Here is a 17,050-nt window from a genome sequence, read left to right on the forward strand (position 1 = left end):
TTAGAAGGTGTTTGATAAAATACCTGTAAAACTATTGCTGCTATCTCAAATCCAGTGAGATTTTGAAGGTGCAGTCTAGGTGTTTGTGAAAATGCTGCAATAGCGAACTTGGTTCGAACTGGTTGAGTTGCTAACTGAACCGAGCCAAGCTGGCCAGTCAGGCTCGAGGACCGAGTCAAGCTGAATTCGAGTTGAGGTCAGCTAGTGGCCAAGCTCAGTTTGACTCTATGTACACCCCCAGGTACGCGGTTTGGCCTGTGATGCTGTGAGTAGCCACCAGCAGTCAGTGTTCTTGGGCCCCATCATGATTTATGTGTTTTATCCACCCCATCCATCCAATTTTTCATATCACTAGTCTTGATCCAAAAAATGAGGTTGATCTAGGCCACACTATAAGAAAACAATAGTGATTGAATGTCCACGGTTGAAAACCTCCTAAGGCCACTGTAATGTTTATTTGACATGTAACTTGTTGATTGGGTGACACAGACCAGCATGGAAAAGTAAATATCAGCTTGATCCAAAACTTTTATGGCCATTAATAAGTTTTTAATGATGATGTTCAATCAATATTATTTCATATGATGTGGTCCATTTAAGATTTGGATCTAATTGTTTTTTGGCTTATGCCATGAAATGATACCAATAACAATAATAATAATAATAATGGACAGCTCATAGATGAAACACATGCATCATGGTGGGCCACAAAGCACCAGTGGCTAGTGGCAGCATCACTAGCCTAGCCGCGTCCCTTTCGTAGCATAAAATGGCTGTGGCTTCGATGATCGATCACGGCAACCCCATGATAACATTTACAAAGGCTTTCAAATCCAACCCGTTAGACTATAAATCACGGCCCAATCAGTAGATAACTTCCAATCCAATCCGTCCAATAGGTTTTTCCCATTATGAGGATTACCTTAGACAAAAATAAATAATCTTTATATGTCTATTAGTTCACACTTATATTTTATATTATCAATGGTTGGAAATTGTTTTTTATGGTGTAGGCCATATGATGAATAGATAAGAATTACTTTTTTTCCAAGTGATCCTTGTCATAGGAAAAACCTATTCGAAGGCTTAGATTTTACGTGCAATTAACAAGTTAGAGGTTATACACTGAGTGGACCGTTGGTTGTGATCCAACCGGTTGGACTTGAGATATTCTCCCCCATTTATGAGACATTGTTTATGGATATTGTCGCGTCTTTACGCTGTGTAATTATCACGACACGACCTCTCCTTGCATTTAAGAGCGAAAGTTATGGCACCGTTTTAGCATTAATCATTTCGGTAGGTTTAGATGTTTACTTAGAAATGCTGACAACTTTAAAGGGAAAAAAAAAAAAAAAAAATCATTTCTGCGGATGGATGGTCCAGATCATTCATAGGGAGGAATTTTGTGCCTTCATCAGGCCCATAACCTACGCATGTAGGGGTTAGTTTTAGATTGGGTTCAGGGACTTGGCTACGTGGAATGGCCAGTATATTGGGTTTTTCAGTTTGAACAAGTGCGACCCATGGTCTAGAGATCCAAACCGTTGGCTGATGTGACCCACGATGCACCATGCTCGAAAGATTTGATCTTGGGTCTTTTGCGTTTTCGTTTTTTTTTTTTTTTGTTTCTTAAAGTCAAGCTTGGACCGTGTGATAGCACGATTGTGAACCAACGGATGGCTTGAAAAATATTGTGGCCCACTAACATATATTTCACTTAACTCAGTATTTTTTTACTAAGGAAGAATTTGATCCCAAATATAATATTGGACTGTCAAAATATCATTGTGCAACGAAAGTGTTAATTCCATACCATTCAATCCCGCGTACCAAATAGGCCCGTCTTAGGCATGAGTTTACATTGTTCTGGCCCACCAGCCACACATTGTGAATGTAAGGATCTTAGGCGTGAGTTTACACTGTTCCCTGTGTTATGGCCCATCATGTTTTAAATAGCCCTGATTTTGGTTTCCATGGTTAGTAGGAGGGGAAGAACATGATGGAAGGTGTGGATCAGATGCATGGTTGGCGTGGGTTCCACAACTGTTACGGACTATATGAACACAAAGCTTAGAAAAGTGGGCCCTAACGCAAAAACAATGTAAAATCATGCCTACGACTCTTAAATTCACATGGTGCAGCCCTTATTATTATTATTATTTCGGTTAGTGGAGTCATTTCAGTTTGATTTGATTGGATGTGAATGCTGGTTTTTGTTTTGCTGTTGAAGTGGGACCGCTGTTTTGTATGGTTTCTTGCTTCTTCTTTTTTTCACTTTTTTTTTTTTTCAAAGAAAGGCAAAAACAGCCCAACTCCACGACCAAAACTATATCCAGAAACCTGAGAACAGGGCAGCCTAGCACCACAAGGCTAAAAGGAAAATATTAATAATAATAAAAAGCCTACGGGCCATCAACAAGATTACTATAGCTAGTTGTTGCTCCACATCTCATCTGAACTGTTACATTCTCCAACCACAGCAACAAGGAGAGCTTAACTCCGAAGCTGCTGAAAACTTATACTCCATTTGGATGGGAGTAAATGGAAGTGAATGAGTGGAACCGAGAGCAAATAAAGGTAAATAGCATTTGAGGTGTGTTTGGATGGAAATAAATACGTATAAATGAAATAAAATTAGCATAAATGTGCATGTAAATGAAATCCTCTCTATATGAGGATTTAAAAGTAAATGTGGAGAAATACATTTTTGAGCTCCCTTTGTGGGTCACACCTGTAAACAAAGGTGCTGCTATATACATGTCTATCACACGTGTGACGCTAATGCTTGCTAATGATACTCCAAAAGAATCCAATGATTGGCTACATTATTAAAATTACACTAAAAGAATGATTCAAACCATCCATAGGATAGCCATATAAATGGACGGTTAAAAATGTTAGCAAATTGCTCGTTTGTGATTCTTACATTTTTGTTCGTGATTCTTACATTTTTGTTCATAGGAGGCTAGAAATTTCTTTATTTTTTGCTCAACTATATATTTCAATAGGCTTATTATAATCATTCTATTGAATATCGCACATATACATATGATATTAAAGTTGATTTAGAATATCATATATATTTTGCGAATACATTGAAAAATTCAAATGCATTTCAATTCCTCTCCTTTATATCCATCCAAACATAATATTTGGATTTCAAACGCATTTCATTTACTCCCATCGAAACACAAATGTGTAAGCCATTTACTCTTAATTTGTTTACCTCCAATTTTATTTTTCATTTACCTCCATTTATAAGCTCTCAAACGGGCCCTAACTTCAAATGGTGCTGGCCCATCAGGGTTTTGGAAAGGCCTAATCTTAGATGTGTCCCTTCATCCTGATGGGAGTGTGTCTGCTAAATGGATTAGAATATGGAATATACACCACAAATAGTAATGATGATTCTATTCATCAGGCATCCCTTCCCAACTGTTCCTTGTGGTGACCCACTTGGGTTTTCGTTCAGGCTGATTGTGGGCCCTATGACCTAACATTTGAAGGGCACATCCAATGGACTAGATGGATAGATGTGCAGTTGACATGGCCCCCACAATAGCCTAATATAATCGAAAGTTGTGGTGGTACCTGAACCTTATGAGCAAACCTTAAATAAGTGTTCTATGATATTTAGGCCCGTTTGGATAGTAAGTTGCTTAAGATAAGTTACAAGTTACTTATGATACAAGTAACTTATCATAGTTTCTACTTAATAAGAAGATAAGTATGTTTGGTAAACAATTTACTTGTCAGCTTGTTCTCTCTTTTGACTCTCTTGGTACCTCTCTTTACTAATGGAAAGTAGAAAAGCTTAAAAATTAACTAAAATGATTAATTACTTTTAAGTAAAAAAGTTACTTATAACTAATTAGAAACCAAATTAATTTAAAATAAGTTACTTATCTACTATTGTAAGTAGAAAAAAGTAACTTATTTGGTGATATCTAAATGGGCCCTTAGGCTTGTTTGGATACCACCACATAAGTTACTTTTTAACTTATTTTAAGTAGTTAAGTTATTTTTTTCCCTTACGTTAATTTGTTTATTCAACTTAAATAAGTTATAACAAAAGGTAACTTATTTTCGTAAATTATTTTACTTTGCTCTTACAAAAATTAACCTATAGTGGGTCACTGTGAGCACTATGTGCGTTGGAGCATGATGAATGGATATGCCACCTGGAAATACATCATGTGCTGTGTTTGATAAATCTACCCTGTCAACGATTTTATTCATATCATTTTGGGGGTGGCCTAAATATGAGGTAGATCTAATACTCAAGTGAGCCACACAACATACAACAATAATATTGAACACCCATTTCCAAAACATCGCACATTATTATGCAAGAAATCCACTACGTCAACCAGATTTTCTACCTTATTTTAATTGGCCTTTCCAAATAAAATGAAAATGAAAAAAAAAAAACTTAGGTAGGCCACACTGTTTGAAAAAGTATTATTAAACCTAGAGCTGGATAGAAACCGACCTAATTCAAACTGATCCGAAGGCTTGGATCGGTGCGGTTCGAGTAGGATCAGTTAGATCCAACCGTTCATCGGATCGAGTTCGGATCAATGTCAATTCGAACCGATCTGATCCGGAATCCGATCCGATCAAATCAGATCCGATCCAGTCATATAGTATGAAATTAAAATAGAGTCATTGGATGTTTGCATCTAACTGTTGAGAAATAAAAGGCCGAGGTTAAAACATTTCCCAAGATAGGTAACGTGAGAGTAGTGTGAGTGGCGCATTGATGAGGCTTGCGTTGGGCAGGTGTACCACCACCAGGCCTTGAAACCTGGTTCAGAAGCGGATGGGCTGGTGTAGAAGCAAATCTGAGTAAACTTTGTGGGCCCAAATGTCATTCATGCAATTTATCCACTCCGTTTATCTCTTTTAACAGACAATTTTAGGGCTTCATCTCAAAAATGGAGTGTATCCAATTCTCAAGTGGAGCACACCATCGAAAACAGTGTGAATTGAACATCCACCGTTGAAAAATTATTAGGGGCCAGAGAAGTTTCAGATCAAGCTGATATTTATTTTTTTCCTTTCATCCACATCTTTTTGATCTTATGAACAGGTTGGATGACAAATAAACATCACTGGGGCGATGGGGCCTTATAAAGTATTCAACGGTGGAAATCAGTACTTCTACTTTTTCCGATGGTATGGTCCACTTGAGCTTTGGATATGCATAAATTTTGGGTTCAACCCCTAAAATGATCTGGAAAAACGAATGGACAGTGTGGATCAACCACATGCATTCAAGGTGGGCCCACATGCATTCATGCTATATCAGACACCAACTATACAGCCGTGTGTGGCCTATGGATAAACTTCAATTTAATTTCTTGTCTCACACGCAAGCGGATGCGGATTAGATACTGACAGGTTGAGTAGCTAGCGAGACTCCCTACTGAAGTGACGTCACCAGGTTCTGTGGGACCCACCATGATGTATGTGTTGTATCCACACGGTTCATCAATTTGCAGAGATCATTTTAGGCCATGAGACAAAGAATGAGTCATATATAGATTTTGAGTGGACCCCACCACAGAAAACAGTGGGAAGAGTAACTCCTACTGTTGAAACCTTCCTAAGGTCCACTATGATGTTTATCTGAGATCCAACGTGTTCACAAGTTAAGCCAGACATGAAAGAAGGGAAAACACAAATTTTAGTTTGATCGAAACTTTTGTGGGCCTTAGAAAATTTGAATGGTGGGCGTCACTCTCTTCACTTTTTTCTGTGGCGGAGTCCATTTGAGCTTTGGATCGGACTCATTCTTTAGCTCCTGCCCTAAATTGATATCTCCAAATGAATGGATGGTGTGAATAAAACACATACATCATGGTGAGTCCCACAGAACTTGGTCACATCATTTTAGTAGGGAGTCTAGCTACTCAACCTATCAGTAGCTAATCCGCGTCTCACGCAAGCTATATAGCTGTTGTAGATACGTGTCGTGCGAAGATGAGCGCGTACGCTCCCCGAGCTCCGAGTTGTACGAACGGCTCAAATGATATCAAAGTTACATGGCCCCACCATAATGTTTATTTTCCATCTAATCTGTTAATAATGTTAAAAATACATGGATGAAGTGGAAAAACAAATTTCATATTGATCCGAAACTTCTGTGATCTTAAAAAGGGTTTCAATGGTAAACGTTCAATCCCCCACTATTTTTTGCAGTGTGGTCCAACTGATCTTTAGATCTGTCTTATTTTTCGGCTCAAGCCTTAAGACAAGCTCTCCAAATGGATGTACGGTTTGGATATAACACATACCTCATAGTTTGACCCAAGGAACTTGCTAACGTCAATACACCACCAGCCAATCCACTTCCAGTTTGGTATCACCCACTTCTCTCTTCCAATCCGAACGGTACCTAACTTGATCTGATTCGGTTTCCCTGACCGAGTCAGACTCAATTCGGGTCAGGCTAGTAGTGCATCGGATCGAATCGAGTCGACCTGGACTCCGTCCCGGATCGGATCGAGTTCGGATCAGTTACTAAAAAATTCGAATCAAGCCGAGTTGGACCCCCGATCCGACTCGACTCGATGCCCACCTCTAATTAAACCCCATCTTAGAATAGAGGAGCTCAAAAAATTAAAGTGTCCCTACATGACGTTTTTGAGAAATCCACTCTGTCCACCATTTTCATTGGCACATTTTAGGTGGTGGGCCCAAATAAGAGTTAGATCCAACGCTCAAGTGGGTCACATTACTTGAAAAAGTTTATTGAACCTCGACTGTCAAAATAAGCATGAGGCCCACATTTATTTTTTGGGAAATATCCACTTATTTCTTTATATGATCTTATGGAGTAGAAATGACCTTACGATTGGTTTGGATGGCATATAATCATCACAATGAGCCTAGGGAAGATTTCAATGGTGGTCATTCAACCTCTATTATTTCCTTCAATGTGGCCCACTTACACCTTGGATTTGCCTCATATTTGGGCCCACCTCCTAACATGATCCGGTAATTAAGATGGACATGGTGAATTTCTAAGAAACATTATGCTGGCCTTAGGCACATGGAGTTAGGTTCCCCCATTTCAGGTCCAACAATTCAGTCAAGTGGCAAGGGTGGATCCACTTTGATATATGTGTTGCATATTCATGCCATTTATCCATATTTCTTGCTTATTTTAGGGCATGAGCCCAAAAATAAAGCAGATCCAAATAGCAGGAGTAACATGCCGCAAGAAACATGGTGACTTCAGTAACATGCCGCAAGAAACATGGTGATTGAAGTCCTGCCATTAAAACACTTCCCTAGGGCTACAAAAGTTTTGGATCAAGCTGATATTTGTGCTTTCCTTTTATTTTTTGCCTATATTACGTTGTCAATAGGTTGGATGGCAAATAAATATTACTGAGTTTTTAATAATGTAAGTCCAATGACCACTGTTTCCTGCTGTGAGGTCAACCTGAGATTTGGATCTGGCCTATTTTTGGGCCAATACCTTAAAACCAGCTCGCAAAAAGGACAGACAGAGTGTGTGTATGGGAAAAGGTTCTATACGTCGACCTCATGGGAACTTCCCATGAGGTCGAGCTGTGTGGGCCCTACTATGATGTATGTCGAACATCAACACCATGCATTTGATGGGTCCCCTTTAAATTATGGGATATACCAAAAATCAGCCATATAAGGAACTCAGGTGGGCGATACCATCTAAAATCATGTGAAGACATGACTAAAACATATAAAATCACTTGGTGGGGCCCACCTGAAATTTGGATGCATCTGAAACTTGGTCTGACCCCTCATCCAAGAGGGACACACATAATGGATGAGCTGGATTTTTAAACCATTTCTCAGTGGGCCGAACAAATGATTTTGAATGTTTTAATGGAGGGTAACCCCTCTCAACTTTTGTATGTGGTGTGGCCCATACAAGTCACGGATTGACTTGATTTTTAAGCTGTAGGCTCTGTATGGAATGGTGCATCTAACTGATGAGGTAGATGTTCGATACGGATCATAGTGGGCCCCACACAGCTCGAACTCATGTGAAGTTTCCATGAGCTCCACGCATAGAACCTTTTCTATATATATATATATATATATATATATATATATATATATATATATATATTTATGTGTGTGTGTGTGTGGAAATGTTACTATGAGGTCGAACTCATGTTAATTTCCTATGAGGTAGAGCTGTGTGGGCCCACCGTGATGTGTGTCGAACATCAACACCAGTGTGCCACGTTAGCACGTGCAGTGAGGTAGGCAGTTGGGCTGATGTAGGCTGCGTTAGGCTAGCACGTGGGATAGTGTACCTGGGTCTAGTGGCCATGAATGCTACATGACCCATGATCCACACCGTCCATTGGGTCCCCCCCAATCTTGGCAAATCTAATGAAAATACAAAAGGCATGCATGAATGACACCCAATGGCCAAGGTTCACGTGACGCTCCTCCACTGCTATTATGCGCATGTGCAATGTGCGGTCCACGTGGAAATAGTATTTAACGATCCCGCCAATAGCAAATAGAATTGCTCCTTTTTCAGCAGATCTACCAAGACCCCACTTCGATCATGTTGGAGAACAGTCATTTGGAATTTAGGGCTTACGTGGATTATTCCAAGCGAGATTTGAAATGTAGAAAACTCAAATCAAGGGTCGCAAATGGACCATTCTGATTCGTTCTGGGTGCAGCTTTTTAATGGGCCCGTCGTTACCTAACCCTAACCTCTGCCCACTTGCCACCCCAGCTCAGGCCCGAAATTTCCGGGTTTGGGCCGGGGCCAGAGCCCATCTCATGGTCTGGATTGTAACTGGATATCGGATTCACCTAATTCTATAGATATAGAGCCCATGGTTTTAGTGGGCTGGGCTGGTCCTGTAGGATTTTGGGCTTTGGCCGTTTAATGAAAGCTTGAGCTGGAAACTAGACCCGAGGGCAGGCCTGGGCCTAAATTTTAAGCCCGTTTAGTCGGGCAAGCTTGACTTTTTCAAATAACCCCCGGTGAACGGGCTTAGAGTTTCAAAGTCATTTTGGTATTACGTCATGCATGACGGAGACACACTTAATGAATAACCCATCGCAGGACCAATCTCCCACAGAAATTTCTCACCTTGGAAAATATCTCGAGAGATTTTCATATGTTTTTATCGTGAGATAATTGAAAAGAATCCGGATACTCTTGCTTGACACGAGTAGAAAAATACTGCCTCTTGCAATTATCCACATCATCACATACTGCATTTAATGCAGCGGTAGTGACAAGGTCGGGGCCAATCATGAAGCAGGAACGTCCAGATTCTATTGGAAAAAACTTAGCTAAAATTAAATATAAAAATATTTATTATAGACTAATAAAAAAATTAACATTTTAAATAGACAAATACAAAATGAATTATTTTTAAAAGTTGATTTAAAATAGTGATGATTTCGTGATAAGTTGCAAAAAAAAATTTAAAAATTTTTTACCAGAAATTTCCTCCAATTACCAAAGAATTATCCACTAATAAATACTGTTTGATTAGAAAGTTACTAAATTATCCTCATATTTTTTTATTTGAAAATTTTGAGCCTACATGATATGCCCATGACATTCAAACTGTCAAACATATATATCCAATTATGCTAATCACATTAACCGATAACATATTTTTATAGAATTATGGGGTGGGCTACATTTGCATTTTGATGTTTTCAAGTAACATATATTTTTTTTTTATGGTGTCACCCATCTCATCTCTAAATTGATCAAACTATTGATTCTTTTGAACATCATGACAGATTGCAACTAATGGATGAGCGGTTAGAGCTGGGTATGGGAGGACTCAACTCGTCCGACTCATTTAGACACGACTCGATTCAAACCGAATGAGTAAGCCGCTATGAACTGAGTAGCCTTCGCCTAATCCGAACTCAAACCGAGTCGAGTTCGAGTTACCCAATAAATTGACCCGACTCGGATTCGTGTGTGTGTGTGTGTAATATATATATATATATATATATATATATATATATATATATATATATATATATATATATATATATATAAAACTCTAATTTCTAAGTATCTCTAACCCTACCTGTTGCACCCAACCCTGACCTAATCTTAAACTCTCTCTCTCCCTCACTCATCTTCCTCCTCTTCCAAGCCTGACAACCACCCACTACCATCACCACCCTACTCCTCTGTAACGCTCCGAAAATCGAGGGTCGAACAAACGCTCAACTCCCAAGATCCGATGTATCACTTATGCAACATAGATAATGATGTTTAAATGTTGTCCATGTTAATGCATTAAACATAAGTGAGATTATTCTAAAATAACATATCATACTCCAGGTGCAATTAAATTACGCAAGCGGAAGACTTAAGTACTTGAATTATAACATAAAAGTGTTTCACCATCTGGAGTATGAATCTGTTACAGGCTCTATATATATATATGTGTGTGTGTGTGTGTGTGTGTGTGTGCGTGTGTGTGTGTATTTATTCCAAAATTTACAAAATATCAAAATGCAACTGTTCATATAATCCAGGTAACCTTGTAACCCGTAGAATCAGAACAAGGTCTATAGAAATCCGCTTGATAGCTGAACATAAGAGAATTCATTTTCCTCATCCATGAAGTTTATCTCCGTCGCATAAGCCGCATTGAAACCTGCATCTAAATCAAAGTCTGGTTGGTGTTTTAAAACACCATCCTAGAGTGGGAGCAAGTGATCAACTCAGTGGTACTATAAAGCAAAGGTTAACATGTTATCAATTTAATCAAGCAGTAATAATAAAGCAGTACAACAATCATATCCTAAGTACTCTTGTTAACACAGGAATGATATGCTGTAATGATGCATGCCCTCGCCTGCACTCCCTCAGCGACATCATCTCACGATCGCACATGGCAAATTTTCTAAATGTACGTTTCCTTGCCAAAGCACATGCAATGCGATGCATGGTCGTGTTAGCCAATACTTAATTAGATTTATTCATACAGTAGATTCGGGAAGCTAAGGTACCTCCCTTTATATCATTTATCCAAACAAGGATCCATCTAGGGTCGTCAATACTAGTTAATCATATACGATAGGCAAGTTATCGGGCATCACCCCTGATGAAAACAGTGAATAGGTAAGTTCACGAGTTTACACTCGAGGTCACTATGGAGAGGCTTGTTACCGTCAACGTAGGCATATTTTATACTCGAGGTCACTACAGGAGGCTCGTCACCTAAACGTAGGCCGACAACTCGAATACAGTGTCTCATACCACCGTATTCGACTCACGAGTTTGGGTTGCTCACTGGTCACTACGGGGAGGCTCGTCACCCTAGCCTAAGCCGATAGCTCAACCACGGTATCCCATACCATCATGCCCGGCTCATGAGTCTTAGCGGATTGTGGTACCATGGTTGAAACGGGCTTTACTGTGGTAAGCGGTACCTTATATTCAAGCAGTAACGTCCATACATGGTAAACATACAATAAGCCAATCGGGTTACTTGACAAGTGCAATTGGTACAAGCGTACGTTAAATTGATCGACATAGAGCGCGGAAGCACTCCGTGTGGCCTGACCACTGTCGATAATTACCGTACGACTCGGATTCCTCGAACGTATCTAACGTAGCGAAACTAGTTTGGCCGCTCAAACGAAAATCGTTACCGATTGCCTGGACTACGAAGTAGTCCCACTCATACTCAAATGCAATAAGAAATCACATATGCTACTCATATCAGCATTTAACAAACAATACAAACATAAATCTCATTTGAGCATTTTATCAAACACATTAGACAAGTTGACCTACATATGCATTTCATCCATAAATCATATATTGACAGTTTACAATACATGAAGAAAACTATTCATATGACCAAGGAAACTAATAATCCTGTCTTAATACACTTAATAAGTACAATCCATCAACAAAATCTCATTCAGACATTTTAACAAATACTTAAGACTACACATTTCCAAATATATAGACTAGACTTATTACAACATGAATGATGGCAATTAATTTCAGAACATCGGTTTAAAGTATATAACATACATGTATCTAAGATTGGAACTTATTATAAGTACAAATCAGGATTTCACATTCTTTCAAACATTTCAACAAACACATAGGATGCATTTTTTATTTACATATTTCACACGTGTAGTTTATCAAAAGCGTCGTAACTAATATCATATAACAGCAATCAAGTCAGACATAAATCATTACTGACATTAAAAGCCTTAAAAACCATAACCTAAACATTTATAGTTCACGCCTTTTGTCGGCACGCCCGTTACGAACTCGGTTCGTACATTACGTCCCCGTCTACAGCACAACGGCTACCTAAATCACGAAATAGGTTAGCACTTACGTTGATTCCTCTATTTGGATTCCTAGAACGAGATTAGGGTTATGATTTCTTACCCAAATCGTATCTGAAATTGACGGTGTAACGATGGTGGGAGGTAGTTTAGTACGCGGAGCGGTGGGAGTAAATCCCAGTAACGATCTCTCTCTCTCTCTCTCTCTCTCTTCTCCTCACTCTTTCCTCCTCTTTTCTCTCCTAGGGTTAGAGAATTCGTATGGAATGAGAGGGGTGATCTAAGGGCCTTATGTAGGCTCAAAACTAATGTCAATGGCCCCAAGGCCATGGTATACTTAGGTTATAGCCAAAAAGTGTCTGTTTCAGGAAAACAGGACTTGTTTGGAGGCCCATTACTCACTTGCGTCATGGATTAAGTTCCCTGACCATGGATCTAAGCTAGGTTAAGGTTTCGGTCTGATTGGTTTTGTGGATCGACCATGGAGGACCTGTATCAATTCAACGGTCATCATCACTCGATCAGGATCATAAGTATACTAACCTGTGTAAGGAAATTTTCCTAATTTTGAGATTGCTCCTATGTTTTTAGGTAATGTAGAGTTAGCGATCCTAATGGTTTTGGGTCTTACAGTTCGTATAGATAATGGTTCAAGATAATTCACCGATTAATTTAGTTTAGTACTTAATTAATTTTCATCTAATTTCTATAGAATTCGATCCTTAGTAATTTTTGTCTGAGGTGATACTTGGGTCTTTATACGGATTTTTTCGAGACGTTACATCCTCTCTCTCTGTCCTCTCCACTCCCTCCCTCCCTCCCTCCTCTTCTAAGCCCCGCACCCACCTACCACTATCACTACCCTCCTCTCCTCCTCTCTCTCTCTCCTCTCCACTCCCTCCCTCCCTCACCTCTCGATTTAATTCAATGCCAACTTGACCCAACTCGGTACTTTTAATCGGGTCAAACTTGGTTTAGATTAGTCCAAGTTAAACTCGGATTGGGTCAGGCATGTTGGGCTCGGTACGGAGTCGGGCCGGGTTTGGGTCAGGCATGCTGGACCCAGTACCGAGTCAAATCGAGTTTGGGTCAGGCCTATTTCAAAACCAGATCGAGTCGAGTCAACCCTAACTCGGTCAACTCGACTCAATGCCCAGCTCTATAGGTGGTACATCTTATAAACTTCACGTACACCCTTAAAGAAACAGGTATACAATAACATTATGGTAATTTCACGGCTCAAAAGGCACATTTTGATCGGTGGAAGCATTATTTGATAAAATCCTGATTTATGAGGTGTTTCACCATAAAATTCCGAAATTAAAAACACCAGGATTGAAAATCTTGTGATATTGCCCTGCTAGTTTTAAAAAACTGATGATATTATTAAAAATGCAACCTAATCTTCCACTAAAGTGGGTGGCTGGGTTCAAGGCCGTGCATTATCATCTTGGACCTGATTTGGGGCCTTTTTCGGGCCTGTCATGTGCTTAGACTGGCGTCTAGTATTTATTGTGCTGGATAGGCTTGGAAATACCCGGATCTGAACCATTGAGCTGATGGGTCCACTTCGGATGGAGAAAGCCCCAAAAATCTTCCAGTTTTGTAGCTCTGAATAAACCATGAAAGGAAATTTTTACATTGACCGTCCACATGCAATGGTAGCTGCCTTTTGAGCTTGCAGCACTACTCCCACTGTAAACTAGGGCATCATTCCGTGGAAAACCTTTCCATCGGTGGCCCACAAATAGACGGTTAAGGAAACAAGTACAGAAATTTTATGAGTTCAATAGAAAATGGCAGGGATTTGATGGCTTAGATCTTCTAAACTAGGAGATGACTGCTTGTTGGTCAAAAGCTGTGGGGCCCAACAGATTGACTATTTGGATTTTAGAACCATCAGCCTGCTTAGAAAAATTCAAGGCTTGAGGATTCAATGATCTCGACTATTAATTTGATGGTACGGCACCATCTTTCCCGCTAATATGCAACTTGTGTAGGAAATCCGTACCGTTAAAACGGTAGGCCCCATCATGAAAAACACGTGGCATAAAAACCTGGCCGTCCACTAATCAAATAGGTCACACCGTTGGAATCCATGGACAACCAACGGTCTGTTTCAACATAGATATGCAATCCATCTAGTGAGTGGACCAGCATGATTTCTGAGAATGGGGATCTCTCGTGGGACCCACGTTTTTATGGTACGGATTTCCTACAAGTGTATTTTAGCGGGACAAAAAGGTATTCTACACAGGAAGTTATGGTGCGGTTGCCTGTACGTGATCAGTTCTCATTCCAGGAGGGGAGACTAACGAACCGAACAGTCTAATGGTCAGGATAACTGGACTGGACGCGGATTGCGTCCTACCCCCTCGTCTCTAGCCCCGAACCGGCAGTTCTGTGGGCGGGCCCACCATGATGTATCTGTTTATCCAATCCGTCCGTCCCTTTTCACATATCATTCTAAGGCATGTAAAAAAAATAGTCAGATCCAACGCTTAAGTCGACCACACCAAATAATAAGCTTGGTTGTATTAAATGCACAAAGTATTAAATGTTAGCTGCATTAAATGCAAGAGTCATCTTTGGTGTTGTCCACTTGGGAGTTGAATCTTAATCATTTTTGTGTACGTGCTTAAAATGACATAAGACAAGGGATGGACGGCATGGATAAACAGATACATCACGGTAGGCCCGCCCACAGAACCGCCCGATCGGGGCTACAGACTGGCGGGGGTGTAGGACGCAATCCGCGTCCAACTGGACTAAGGTCCCGAGTTTCGTGAAATCAAAACACGTGTAGATACTCATATCCTTGGCCGAAATATCATACACTGAGATTTTTCCATAGTTCATACCACCAAACGGACAGTTAGATTCCTCTATCATTGTGGTCCTTTTTCAGTTGTTGACCATCTAAATGACCACCATGAGATCAACGGTTCTGGTTACCACGCTTCAGCGATCCAAACCATTCATCTAGTGGACACCATCACGCATGAGTCATACCCGTAAACCGCTGCAAATAGATCATGATCCAGGATCAACCAAAAAAAAAAACTCCATCAACACTACTACTAAGATCGTTTGTTTGGGGAGATTTCTTACGCATGATCCATTGCCTCAATAAGCCGAATGGTGGACCCACGTACATAGCTCTATTGCATCATTCCTCGTATATTTCCTCAATTATATATTGTTTTATTAACATATTATCGTCGGTTAGGTAAGCTTTGCTATCGTCCATCCATTCTCAAATTCCATGCGCATTTTCTTCGACAACTGTCAGATTCTTGCCCGTCCATCTTTCATTAGTCTTGATTTATTGCTACTCCATTGTCTCCGTTGCCATATATACAGTGCATCCAGACCGTCCATCAGTTAGGTCCTGACAAGGATGGCCCACAGTATAAACTGCACGCTAAACGCGAAATCCTTTTACGTTCGATTTGTGGCATCGAACCAATGGCGAAAATAGGAAATGAAAAAGCAGTCCACGTACGGAAGTAAACAGTCGGACGACTAGGTTGTTTAATTACTGATCTTTTTTACCCTGGGGTATTAACAGCTTGAACCGTCAGATGGACGGTCCAGATTGCACCCACAGTGTAACCATGTGTGAATTGGTAGGGCGACGAATTAAGGTTATTTCGCTGCAAAATGAACCAAAATGCTCGTTAATAACCATACATTAATTAATATAACGGACGGCAAGGATATGTCAGAGACCAATTACAAGGGACGCGTATTGCGTCCTACCCCTGCCCGGACAGTAATCCGTCCGGGCAGGACTCTGTGGGTCCCACCGTGATGTAAGTATTTTATCCACGCCGTTCATAGATTTTCTCAGATCATTTTAAGATATGATTCTAAGAATGAAACATTTCCACAGATCCAGTGGACCACACCAAAGGAAGCTGCAGTGATAATGACACCCACCGTTGAAACCTTTCTAAGGGCCACCATGATGTTTGTTTTACCATCCAACCTATTCATAAGGTCATGTAGACGTGGATGAAGTGAAAAATAAAAATATCAGCTCGATCCGAAACTTCTCCACATCCAAAGAAGTTTTTAATGGTGAACATTCAATCCCTACTTTGTAGTCTACTTAAGATCTGTACCTGACTCATTTTTTGGTTCACATATTAAAATGAACTTAGAAAAACGATGAACGGCGTGGATAAAACACATACATCACGGTGGGCCCCATAGATCCCTGCCCGGACGGATTACCGTCCGGGCGGGGGTAGGACGCAATCTGCGTCCAATTACAAGATAGAGAATGAAGAAAAGACAAACAGAAGTTTCGAAGAAACCAACAGTCTATAAAAGAAAACAAGCGAGTCACCATCTCATGACGTTTGCATCTTTCCATGGATAAAGTCTACTGTCCTGTTCCTTGGCAGACGCAACGGGTAATCTAAACCGTTGATTTAACAGAGATGGGCGATTGGTCAAAATATTCAGATGGCACGTTCTCGATGGCCTATATTTTGATGGTTAAATATAAATTTATTAACGGCTCGGATTTAACGTAAAAGGTCCGATGATCAAAGGTTGAAATCTTCTAACGTAGATAGTTTTGAGGATGATCCCATACACAAAACATGGCCCATAGGATCAACGGCCTAAATCACCTAATTGTGATCCACGTGAACAAAAGATCGTACGTCAGAAAACTGTACATTTACAGACGAGCAACACCTTCGACGCAACTTCC

The sequence above is a fragment of the Magnolia sinica genome, chromosome 18, assembly GCF_029962835.1.
Source record: "Magnolia sinica isolate HGM2019 chromosome 18, MsV1, whole genome shotgun sequence".
NCBI classification, from domain to species: domain Eukaryota; kingdom Viridiplantae; phylum Streptophyta; class Magnoliopsida; order Magnoliales; family Magnoliaceae; genus Magnolia; species Magnolia sinica.